At 35.6% G+C, this 8,250-nt stretch overlaps 1 protein-coding gene across 2 annotated transcripts in view; it reads left to right on the forward strand.

The window, feature by feature from the left end:
- The window catches only part of ZNF366 (zinc finger protein 366), a 32,606-nt gene that overhangs the window by 364 nt on the left and 23,992 nt on the right, over positions 1–8,250 (forward strand). The window lies entirely within an intron of this gene.

Consider the following 8,250-nt stretch of genomic DNA (forward strand, 5'->3'; position numbering starts at 1 on the left):
ATATATATACACATATACTTTTGCATTAAGAAAAGGCATTTATCAGATACACATTTAACTGATAAGAAGATAATGATCATATACATTGACAAGTAGTATATTTATTCTACAAATGTCTCTAGTCTCTTTTTTTAGATACTGGTGATAACAACGTGCGGTTTAACAAACATGGAAAAGAAAGTGTTTTCCGCTGAGACTGATAATATTCATAACACAATCTGCTGTGCATTTTGCATATAGTGACTCTACCAGAATCTTGTTACAGGCTTCACTCACTTTATCCTGAATGTTTCAGCAAGCTGCACCGGGCCACTGCTGAAATAACGAGAGAAGCTGTGTTGTATGAAAATTGATGTATTTCATATATCATCTGCCACTCCTGAGGTCTGCGCCAACCTGCCAACCTGTGCTACGTGGAGAGATGAGTTGCTAGGTCTTCTTTTTCCTTCAGATGGTATTGTGTTTATGATACTACGCATTTATCTCCACTCATCTGTGTACATGAGTAATGAAGAAAGAGTGACATTTAAGATGTGCTAAGGCAGTTCCAGGTTCTCAGATGAATAAGAAAAAAAAAGAAAGTAAGCTGCTGTTGCACAGTACGTTAACAGTACCAAGGCTGATCACCAGCATAGGATTTACTTGGAAGCTGTCTGCTTATTTGTCACTTGTATTATAGATATTGATGGATGTTTTTATTGTTGGTCATAAATGTTGCAGAACCATCAGAGCAGAGCATGAAATCAGTGATTAATTGTAAAAGTATTTTTCAAGTAGTAGAAAAGAAAATCTTCCCCCTACACTTTTATAACAGATGGGTGCAACAGTAGAGGGAAAAATTAGGACAGGTGATGATTTCTCCACAGTAGGAGAGCTTGGCCATTTTCAACCCCATTCTTTATTCAAGCTCTCTGATGTGCAGGGTGCTCTGCAGGGTGCCCAGGGTCCAGACAGCAGTCCTGAACGGTGGGCAGGCACCATGGGGACTGGTGAGCAGCCCAACTAACCCAGTTCTTGTGGGGCACTTGTATTGCTCTGCCATCTTGACACACCCCTAGACTCTGAGCCCTTGCTCAATGAGTGAACAGAACGGACTTTCCTATCCCTCTGTCTGGTACATGTGTTTCCACAGAAAGGAGTGTTCTGTCCAAATTCACCCTGATTCTTTGGTAAGCTGCAGATTGCTTTCACTTTAAGTGCAGCCTGCTACTGCATACAGCATCCTTCCAGAAGATCACAGCTCAGCCTTTGGTTGAGTTCCATCCAGTCTGGTATCAGCTGTTAGGGTTAAAAGGCGATATTTTCTCTGCTAATAGCAAGACAATGTCACATATTGTCATAAAAAACTTGCCACATCTGTCCCTTGGCATACTTGGATTTGCATTTCGTTTGTTTAAATATTTATTCATATTAAGTAGAGGGCTTGATCAGCTGTTTTGACAATTACATGTCAAATATCTGGACACTCAGTAGAAGAGTCTCCCAAGCATTCAAAGACATTAAAGCTCTGTGTTTGGAAGTCACTGTATTACTCTGTGGTTTTGTTTTCCTCATGCTGTAAAGTGTTAGTCTGGATTGCAGTCATCTATAAGTTTTGATCTAATTAGTTCAGAAGTTCAATTTACCTTGTAGGTAGAGCTGGTTGCAGCATCTAGGTATGGATCTTGTTTTTGAAGATACTAAACCTTAATGTATTCTTTATTTGGACCGTACATATGATAAATTCTTTCTCTGAAATACTGTAGAAAGAAGGAGATTGTCTAAATGCATACATATATATATGTGCTCACACTTATATTAATGCTATTTCTAAACCTATTCCTTAATAACAAGTGCAACAAGATATCATATTAAGAGGAGCGATAAGTAATTTAATAATGAAGATCAACTGTGAGCTTTTAACATTCTTAGATTTCATCTATGATGTTCCCTTTTCCTTCAAATAATATATTTTCTCCAGTGATTTGGTGTTTACCTGCTTTCCCTTGGTATATATTATCATTAGGATAACCACAACACTGTCTAGTACAATGGTGATTTGTAACACCATCAATAACTTTCTCCAAGGCTCAGGAAGAGGTGGTTTGGGGCTGGTCTGATATCCTTTTCCCACCTAGTCGAGATATCTACAAACATAGAAGGGTATATTCTGAGGTAAGCTGAGTATCCATCTACAACCAACTTGGCACAGATTAAATGTGTGTGAAACAAGTTTTCAGTTACTTTCCTCAATGTGACTAAAAAGAATAAAATTCATTGAAGCAAAAAACTAAGAAAAAAAGAGATATGTTCATATTTATTTTGCTTAAAAAACTTACTACTGCTACAGCTAAAAGCCATATCTCCCTACATAACCTACATAGTCGCTCAGAATATTTATTTCTGATTGTTTAACATTTTCCTACAGTCTTATATAAAGCCATTACTTCAATTTGATGTGTTCTCAATTATAATGAAATAAAATGTTGACAAATTTTGCTTGTTCTTCTGAAGAATGAATAAAAACTGCATACACTGATGATGGCAACAACAATATGAAAACAATTTATAGTCTATGGAAATTGCAAGTTAACAGTTCTGATTTGAAAAGCACAGAAACTGATAGAAGTTTTCCAGTAAATGTTAGTTGAACTTTTGTACTTTGGACCAGAATCTTTAATGGGTTTTGGATGCAGAATACTTGCGCTGAGCTATGTTTCCATTACATCTCAAATATAGATTTTTTATCAGGAGAGAATGTGAATCGTTGGCTTTTAATGAATCCTTATTGTTTTCTCATTCTTTCAAACAAGGACACATTTCTAATAGATGGATGTAGAGCAGACACTGGTGTACTGAGAAGTAATAAATACATCCCACAGATTCACCCATTGGCATGTCTTTTAGGTGATGTTTCTAGTAGTGCCAGATAGACATCCATTATTTAGAATGAACGAAGCACAGAGGGATGAGCAATCCAAGACAAGAGGTGGAAGGATAAAGATTACCCAAAATAGCATTTATTCTGTTTCCATTCTATGATATTATAAAACTGCAATTATGGAGAAAGTTTTCTACCTGAATTTCTACCCCTCCACTCATGCAGATTTGTCAGCAGAATATTACCCTGAAAAACAAAAGCAGTGAAAGCTGTCTATGGCCAATAGGCTTTTTGTATGATGATTATTTAAGGATACAAGTCAGCCAAAGGTGTGTAAGGAAATGTGGCCTCTTTATAGCTGATCAGAAATTACACATAGTTTCTGAGCACTGGCACAGATCCCTGAGTAGAAGCTGATGGAACAAAAGAAACTTCTCCTTTGAACAGACCTTACAAATACTATGTGGACTGTTATAGAGAATTGGCTGGACCAATTTTTTAACATAACAAATGTTTTCAAATATATGAAATATTAAAACACAATGAACATTTTCCTCTTAAATATAGTAGTTATGCCTATTTTTCCTTACAACCTCCAGAAACCATTGAAAAGGAAAGAATATTAGCTTGAGAAAGAATTACAGAGACAATATGAAAAGTTTAAAAAGAAATAAACAAGTTTGAGTGGGGAAAAAAAAGATTGCTGATGGCTCTCTTTATTGTTGAAAAAATTGTGAAATTTTGAAACGGAGACTGTAGCTCTCCACTGCTGTAAAAATTCCAGTGGAGTTTTATACATGATATTCAGATATTCATCCAGTTAAGGTGACTAAGTAAATAATACTTGTTAATTAGAACACATCCTGAATTCTGTGCTGGATATCTTTTTTTCTTTAAATCTGTCTGGCAGTGAAAATTATTATATAATCTTTGTTTTGGTTCCTACTAAGCTTAATAATTCTGTGAGTTGTTTTTCTAAAATAAGTGGTTTTATGCTGCTGCTATCCTAATCTTGATAAGCCAAACATTTTCCTTCTGAACTAACAACACCTAGTGTGTTGTAAAGACCTTCAAAGACACTGGAAGAAGTTAAGCTAAGCTTAACTTTATGAGCTATGAAAAGAAAATATTTTCATGCTCTGAAGGTTATGGAAAGAAATGATCTGAATTCTCGCATTTTCTAACTTTCACTCTTTATTTACTGCTTTGTATGTTAGAAAGAAACATTATTAATTATCTAAATCAAGAGTGAAAAAGCTACTGTTCTTGCTCTTTCTCCTCGCTGTTCTACTATGAAAGAAAGCCAGAACACATTTTTTCTTACACTTTGTGGAGGTGTGTAAATTCATGTGTATGAATTTTGGTTTGATTTAAAAGAAAAATCTTATGACGCAAATTATGTTTCCCACAAATCTAAGTATTTGTAAAAAGTAAATGTGTAAGCTTCCTACTTCCTTGTTTCTTACACCTTATAGAAATGTCAGAATTCAGTGAACACTTAGAAAAGAAAATGTCAGTTGAGTCTGAGGATTCATTAATTTCAAGACCTACAAGGTAAACCAAGACTCATACATGGATAACGTCACTTTTTATTAATGAGTTAGAGAGAGGTAGGACTGAACTGAAGCTAAAAGTACAACTATGAGCAGGATCATACATTTCCAGTTCTTATTTTTAAACAATGCTGTACTACAAGTAATGCAAACATGGAGCCAAGAGGCGTTAATTATGCAGCCCTCTGTTCAGAGGTCTGGTGCGGAATACAAACCAACAAATTTCTCTGTATATGCAGGAATTAAAGTGGTGGTGTTCCCAGAGTGAAGGATTTAAGAGAAGCTAGTGCTCCTAGATGTGGCTCTAGGATGGGAGCAGGTGGCTATACTTTTCAGGGAGCAGCTTATTCTTCCCATGCCAGACACAGAGCACTCTGAGAAGCAACCAGTGTGTTTACTGGGAGTGACAAGATGATTTCCAGTCTCCTTCTTTACTTGTTTCCCAGCTGTGAAAAACCCATTTATGCTTTAATTTTCGGAGTTGCAATGTAACTCGAGGCTCTTTTTGCAGTGATGAAAGACTTCTTGTTTTATGAAGGGTTCTATGTCGTTTATGCTACTATACATCCGGAAACAAATGTTTGAAATTCAAAGGTTTTGTATGGTCTTTGAAACTGGAAAGAGTTGGTGTTCTTACTAACACTCAATCTGCTAGATTTAAACCAAATTTAAATTGACCCACTACAAAGATATCAGGGAAGAGCACATTGTGGAATACAATTACTATTTCAGGTTTTGTTGTCTCTCTTGAGTTGGTTTCTAAACCAAGTATCCCCTTGTGTTTCAGCTCCATAGAAAATTTATTTGAAAACATTCTTTGACGTGGAGTATCTTTCATGTAACACTTCCAGATAGAATATTTTTCTATTTGTCCACTTTCTCTTACAGGTATCTAGAAATAGTGTAATAAAAACAGCATCAGAAGGTGAAGAGAAAAAGGATGACGTGTTTCTAGAGCATCCATCAGCTTGCAGGGGAAAGCAGAACTTGTTGAAACCATCTGGGAGGCTCTAGCCCAGTGTAGGTTGATTTACTAGTGTAAATTTCTGGAACTTTTCATGACATTTAGTATTAGTCTGAAACCATTACTTTGTAACTATAGTGATCCTCCTGGAAGAGCAAGTTGATCAAAATGTGCTCTTAAGGTTTACCAGTATGGGTGTTATATAAAACAAGACTTCTAGGTGTTGCTTCATTCACAATACGTAATCAGCAAGATTCCCACAACTGCTACATGCCTGTAGTTAGCACGTTAATATGCTTAGAAGCAGTCAAAAGTATCAGAGAGTTATGCTAACTCCTCTTCCAAACCTCTTCTTCTCTATGCCAAAAAGAAATCAAAACAATAATCAAATACTTTTGATTTCATTAATTATTACTGTCTTTTTTTTCCTTATCCCACAAATTGGAAATCTTTCTAACTCTATCCACAGGTAAAGCCCTGAATAGAAGCTGCTGGACTCTGTAGGCAAGTGATCAGGACTCAGAATTCTCTCTAACGACTTCAGAGAAGATTTTCACTAGGTTGTTCACTACCAGACTCAGAAAAAAATGCATGTACAGGCACCCAGAGAAACATGGTTAGATCAGTAAATCAAGGCACGATTCACACAGATGTTTACCCTTAGGTACTCTTCCCCAGGTCATTGCATACTGTTTATAGAAATGGATTAACCTGCCATTCCTATTGCAACACAACAATAAGTTCTATCAAATCTTCTAGGTTTTTGAACATGGCACTTGGCATATCTTACAGGTAATGAGCTCCAAATAGAATATTTTTTTTTCCAGTTTATATCCGGGATAATATTGAGAGATTCACAGAGGTTTTCTTGTAAAGAGATTCTGAATTGAGTGAATTGTCAGTGCAAGAGTTTGCCATCACTGGTGGTGAAGGATTAGTATTAAAGTGGCTTTAGAAATGTTGGAAATTTCACATTTCAAACTTCAGTGTTCATTTCAAATTTCAACGTTGACTCTCTTCTTTCTTCCTTTATTTCTTCTTTTTTTTTCGGCAAAAAGTAATTACTTATTTGTTTGTAACCTTAGACTCTTCCAGTATCTGCTGATGACATTTGGATAAGTCTGAGCTGCCATTCCCACTCCGTATGCTAGTTTGTTGAATTCAGTAAAACTGGCATTTAAAATCTGTTTCAATTTAAAACAATTAACCTCAAGAACTCCTTCCTGTTAGTTGATTTATACAGAGGTTTGTCTCCAAGTGATTAAAATCGCAGAAGCTATCTGAAATTTGTTTTAAATTTCAGATTTCTGTAGTTGTGGAAACAAATTAGTTATTTTTAAAATGTTCTAGAAATTAATAAAATAGTTAAGTGCTATATGCAGGACACATTTTGAGAATCAGAGTGAGAAAACATTTACTTCTTGCTGTTCAGTCAATGCAAAGATTCAAGGCGAAGGGCAAAGCCAAAGGGGATTACCATAAATTACTTCCTTGAAGACACTTTGTATAATAGTCAGAAATACTGCTTAGTAATGGAACTGAAGAACTAAGCACATTGTTCTTTAACTAACATGAAATAAATTGATTTTAAAAAATGAGTCCTCACTTACTTGCAATTGTGAGATATATGTGAAGGTGATCTTTCTCTGGAAAAGAAATACATATTTTAGTTCTGCATGGTTTGAATGCTTTAATATAGATTTTATGGTGATCTGGAAAGCAGTACTTCCTAGGCACAGCACAGACATATCAGAAGTAGTTTCCTCTCAGTGCTCCAGTAATTTGCCTTAAGAGTAATTTTCAACTCTGTCTTATTGCTCATGATTTTTAGGTTTTTTATTATTTGGATATCCTATGACTTTGGATAAACACAATAGCGTCCTAGGAATTAAATAAATATCTCAAATTCTTTTGCTCTATTATTTCCTTTTGAACTTCTCCTCAGATAGTAATTGTTAAGTCAATCTGAAGTCAGCTTAATTGTGAGTAGTACAGTTTAATAGGATTAATCAGTTTCCTTAGCAAAGTAGCCTTTCCAGAAAGGAGTTTGTTCAAACTTCAGCTGAAACCTCATCTGTTTGTATATCCTAAATGACTAGGAAAGCATCACCTGGAAATTACTTTTAAGGAATTCTACAGTGCTCAGTAGCAGATACATTTTTTTCTAAATGTGTCAAAATACTCTTCTTTCAGTTCTTCTAGCACAGTACATGCCTTACTGTAACACACAATGCTTGCCATTTTAGCAACCATCAGTTTTACTGCGAATTTTGAATGGAATGAAGCAAATTGAAATAAAAATAAACATCAAAAGCAAGCTCTTGGTCCTGTTGATGAATAACAATATTCTCCACTATTATCAGAAACTAGACTTTCATTAAAATGTAATCTGTTTTGGGAATTTTATTTGAAAACTCTACTATATTGTACTCTTCTCTGCTTTTCTCCAAGCAGATGCACACATCACTAGCATTTTTTTTAATCTATTTTTTTTAAGTTATCTGTTTATTCACAGAACATTCAGGAGGTATTGTTTCCTCCTCATACAGTAGCTACTAATGGTATGGGAGCATTGCAGTGGGCTGGCTTGAGGAACCAAGGCTGAAGGTACCCCTCAGCTACCCTTGAAGTTAACAAAGTGTTTGGAGGAGACTAGACCATCTCTCTGGCCTCCATGGAGGTGATAACGATACTGGGACTGCAGTAGGAAGGAAAGCTCAAACTATTTCCTTTTAAAAGGTCACGAATGCCAGTGAAAGATTTATTTTCAAAACAATATCCCAAGCAGAAAAGCATGAAGGTTATGGAAGGGCATGTTTTTTGGTCATTTTAATTCTGAGTGTTCTGCATAAATCCTTTTTTTTTTCTTTTTT

The sequence above is a fragment of the Meleagris gallopavo genome, chromosome Z (genome assembly GCF_000146605.3).
Source record: "Meleagris gallopavo isolate NT-WF06-2002-E0010 breed Aviagen turkey brand Nicholas breeding stock chromosome Z, Turkey_5.1, whole genome shotgun sequence".
NCBI lineage: Eukaryota > Metazoa > Chordata > Aves > Galliformes > Phasianidae > Meleagris > Meleagris gallopavo.